This window comes from Chiloscyllium plagiosum, chromosome 16 (genome assembly GCF_004010195.1).
Source record: "Chiloscyllium plagiosum isolate BGI_BamShark_2017 chromosome 16, ASM401019v2, whole genome shotgun sequence".
Lineage (NCBI taxonomy): Eukaryota > Metazoa > Chordata > Chondrichthyes > Orectolobiformes > Hemiscylliidae > Chiloscyllium > Chiloscyllium plagiosum.
In genome coordinates this window covers 40,843,625-40,848,366 of record NC_057725.1, presented here as the reverse complement: position 1 = coordinate 40,848,366, position 4,742 = coordinate 40,843,625, and the positions used below count along the sequence as shown (strand labels likewise).

Here is a 4,742-nt window from a genome sequence, read left to right as displayed (position 1 = left end):
CACTTTCCCCTGCCACCGCAGGAAGTGTAAAACCTGTGCCCACACCTCCTCCCTCACCTCTATCCAAGGCCCTAAAGGAGCCTTCCACATGCATCAAAGTTTTACCTGCACATCCACCAATATCATTTATTGTATCCGTTGCTCCCGATGCGGTCTCCTCTACATTGGGGAGACTGGACGCCTCCTAGCAGAGCGCTTTAGGGAACATCTCCGGGACACCCGCACCAATCAACCATACTGCCCTGTGGCCCAACATTTCAACTCTCCCTCCCACTCTGTCGAGGACATGGAGGTCCTAGGCCTCCTTCGCCACTCCCTCACCACCAGACGCCTTGGAACACTTCAACCCCAGGCATCATTGTGGACTTCAACAGAGTTTCCTCATTTCCCCTTCCCCCACCTCACCCAAGTTCCAAACTTCCAGCTCAGCACTGTCCCATGACTTGTCCTACCTGCCCTTCTTCTTTTCCACCTATCCACTCCACCCTCCTCTCTGACCTATCACCTTCATCTCCTCCCCCACTCACCTATTGTACTCTGTTACTTTCTCCCCACCCCCACCCTCCTGTAGCATTTTGCTTTTCCAAAATTCAGCACCTCGCATTTTAATTTAGATAAATGCGAGGTGCTGAATTTTGGAAAAGCAAATCTTAGCAGGACTTGTACACTTAATGGTAAGGTCCTAGGGACTGTTGCTAAACAAAGAGACCTTGGAGTGCAGGTTCATTGCTCCTTGAAATTGGAGTCGCAGGTAGGTAGGATAGTGAAAAAGGTGTTTAGTATGCTTTCTTTTATTGGTCAGAGTATTGAGTACAGGAGTTCAGCGCTCATGTTGCGGCTATACAGGACATTGGTTAGCGTATATGAATAAGAAGGGTTGGAGGGATATGGGCCGGGTGCTGGCAGGTGGGACTAGATTAGGTTGGGATATCTGGTTGGCATGGACGGGTTGGACCGAAGGATCTGTTTCCATGCTGTAAATCTCTGACTCTATGACTATCTTTGCAGTGATAATATTTTTTTAAAAAGTCTCTTCCAGGATCAGTTCTGGGTCCTCTTTTGTTTGTCATTTATATAAAAGATCCAGATGAGAATATAGAAAACATGGTTAGTAAGTTAGCAAATTTGGATGATACCAAAATTGGTGGCAAAGTAGACTGTGACGAATGTTTTCTAAGATTACAAAGCGATGTTGATCAACTGGGTCAAAGGACTGAATAATGGCAGGTGGAGATCAATCTGGATAAATGCAAGATATTGCATTTTGGTGCAACAAATATGGGCTTATACTATTAATGGTACGGCCTTGGTTAGTATTGTAGAACAGAGGGACCTAGGGATGTAGGTACATAATTCTTGGAAGTTTGCATCACATGTGGACAGGGTCGTTAAAAAGGCATTTAGCATGCTTGCCTTCATTGCTCAGCTCTTTGAGTCAAGGAGTTGGGAAGTCATATTCAGGTTGTACAGGACATTAGTGAAGCCTCTTCTGGAATACTGTATCCAGTTCTGGTAGCCAGTTATTGGAAGGATATTATCAAACTGGAGAGAATTCTGAAGAAATTTACCAGGATGTTGCCAGTTATGAAAGGTTTGAGTTATAAAGAAAGGCTGGACTGGGTGGGACTTTTTTCACTGGAGGTTGAAGGCGACCTGATAGAAATTTATAAAATAATGAGAGGTGTTAGCTAGGGGCCGGGCTCCACCAAGGGTATAATTGGGTTAATGTTAGTTGTCTTTTCCCGAGGATAGGGTTTTTCAAGACTCGAAGGCACATTTTTAAGGTGAGAGGAGAGAGAGATTTAAAGGTGGTTCACGTGTGGAATGAACTTCCTGAGGAAGTGGTGGATGTAGGTACAACCACAACATGTAAAAGTGATTTTGATAGGTACATAAATAGGAATGGTTTGGAGGGATATGGGCCAAGAGCAGGCAGGTGGGGCTAGCTTAGTTTGGGATTATGTTCGGCATGGATTTGTTGGAGTGAAGGGTCTGTTTCTGTGCTGTATGACATATATAGTACACTTTTTTTGTTCTTGCTCATTTTCAAGCAAGTATTCTGTAGAAATAACATAAGTTGGTACTTGGTCGACCATACTTCCTAGCAGTTGGATTTTTAAAAAGTTGCTGGTTTTGTTGATACTCAAAGCTGCTGAGAGTATTGATGGAACCCATTTAGTTTGTGGAAAACCTTCACGCTTAAATTTTTTAAAAAACTTTGTCGTTGTCCAAACATGATGTTGTATATGGATGGTTAATTACTTTAATGTGCATATCCCCAACTGTAATGTTTGGCTAAGAATAGTGTATTATAAATGCACCAAATTAGAAGCAATTACGTTTACCGATCTATATTTTGAAATCAGCAGTGGAGCTTTCCACAGACTTGTCATGAGCATCTGAGTGACAACTTGGATTTTGTATCTGTGTCTGAAACATGACAGCATCTTCCACAGTGGATGGAATCTGTCTGTAGTGGCACAGTGGCCCAGTGGTTAGCACTGCTGCATAACAGTACCAGGACCTGGTTTGGATTCCACCCATGGGGGACTCTACAAACACCACGCACACTTTCTCGCCACACCTGCATCGGTTTCCTCCGGATGGTCCGGTTTCCCCTCTCAGTCCAAAGATGTGCAGGTCGGGTGGATTGACCATTCTAAGTTGCCCGTAGCATTGAGGGAATGTGCAGGTGAATTAGCAATGGAAATGCAGTGTTACAAGGATAGGGTGAGGGTCTGTGTCTGGATGGACTGCTGTTCAGGGGGCTGGTGTGGACTCGATGGGCCGATTTGTCCTGCTTCCACTGTAGGGATTCTATGAACAGGGCAAGCAACTACGTGTTCCCTCAACAAACCAGAATTTAGAATCCTCAAAGAGACCTATATGTGAGAGGAAATGATTGGGAGATGCAAAAACCTCTCTCTTGAATTTTACCTTTAGGAATAAAAAAAAGTCTCGTGTGCATTTCATTTGTCACTTTGAGAAACATGTTGCTTGAAAGGAACACCTGGCAATAATCTATTATTTTATATTATACATCTTGAGAATTAAGTTGATGTGCAGCATTGTTTTCACTAAGGGAAATTAATGTTAACTTGGTCTTTTCAATATCACAATGCCTTTGACTGTTCTGTGTCTGAAGTCTAATCATTGTGCCTGCGTCTCTTGCCAAATCTATGTTGCACTTTTAACCTCCCGTCCTCTACAGAAACACCTTTCACTGATCAGAATGTTATACGAGCATTTTGTTCCGGGTTAGATAGTCACTGTTATTTTGCATAGAATTGTTTGTGCAAATATCCAAGCTCGGTATTCATGTTATTAATAGCAGATGTTTTTCAGTTTTTCTGTTGACTTTTTTAGCCAAGAGGCCTGGAAAGGTAGTTTGTGTTACTTATAATGGTGCTAGGAACTCTTTCAATGTGAAATAATAAATATTCTAATTGAATTTTTGTTTAAAGAGATCCTTAAGTTGGAGTTATTAAAAATTATTTAATAAATTCCTCAAATATTCTGGCAGACTTCTGTGAATCGATCTATTATACCTTTCAAAAACTCACTTATTCATGTCCAAATTACTCCACGCTCTTTTTATGCATTGCTATTAACTGAGCATTACCCTGGCCTGTTATTCTGAATGGCTGAGTTGGTCATAATGAAAACTTCCTTCACTTGCAATGTTCTTGGTGTTCACATGGTGTTGACATTAGCGTGTGACACAGGTATAGAAGATAATTTGCCAAATGCTGAATAAGCATTAACTAAAAAAAAACAAACGTTCTGAAAGTTTTTACATCGTTATTGGGATCATAATAGAAAAATATTTTTATTTCAATTTATAGTATAGCACAGAAGACCATTCAACCCCTTGAATCTATGTTGACTCTTTGAAGAGCAATATAGCTAGTTCCAATTGTTGGCTGTTTTCCCCATCCATGTAATTTTTGTCTTCAAGTGTTTATTCAATATTCTTTTCAAAGCTAGTATTGAACCTGTTTCAACCAAACTGTAAAATTGTGCGTTCCAAATCCTAATCACGTCAGATTTCTTAAAAAAAAAGCTTTCCTCTTGTTGACCCTGGTTCTTTTACATGAAGTTAGCTTTCATCAATGCCCTCTAGTTATCAATCTTCAACTTATAGTAAAAATGTAATTGATCACATCAGGATTCTCAGTTGGCTGGATATGGCAAATGTGTTGGACAGCACTGTATTGTCTCTGGGTCAGGACAACACTGCCTCTGGGTCAAAAGGCTCAAGTCTCACCTGCCCCAGTTGTGTGGCTTAATGTGTCAAAACCCATTGATTGTCCTAGGATTCATTTGCTGGGGGCATAGAGTAAACGAGCAAAGAGTGTATGCTGACATTGGGATCATAATGGAAAAATATTTTTATTTCAATTTATAGTATAGCACAGAAGACCATTCTACCCCTTGAATCTATGTTGACTCTTTGAAGAGCAATATAGCTGGTCGTAATTGTTCAAGAAGGGGAGTAGGGATAACCCTAGTAACTATAGGCCGGTGAATCTCACTTCTGTTGTGGGCAAAGTCTTAGAGAGAATTGTAAGGGATAGGATTTATGAACATCTGGATAGGAATAATGTGATCAAGGATAGTCAGCATGGTTTTGTGAAGGGCAGGTCGTGCCTCACAAACCTTATTGAATTCTTTGAGAAGGTGACTAAGGAGGTAGACGAGGGTAAAGCGGTAGATGTGGTGTATATGGATTTTAGTAAGGC

General features: G+C 41.2%; 1 protein-coding gene across 3 annotated transcripts in view; it reads left to right on the top strand.

Moving 5' to 3' along the window:
* Positions 1–4,742, top strand: part of sbf2 (SET binding factor 2) — a 582,458-nt gene that overhangs the window by 47,784 nt on the left and 529,932 nt on the right. The window lies entirely within an intron of this gene.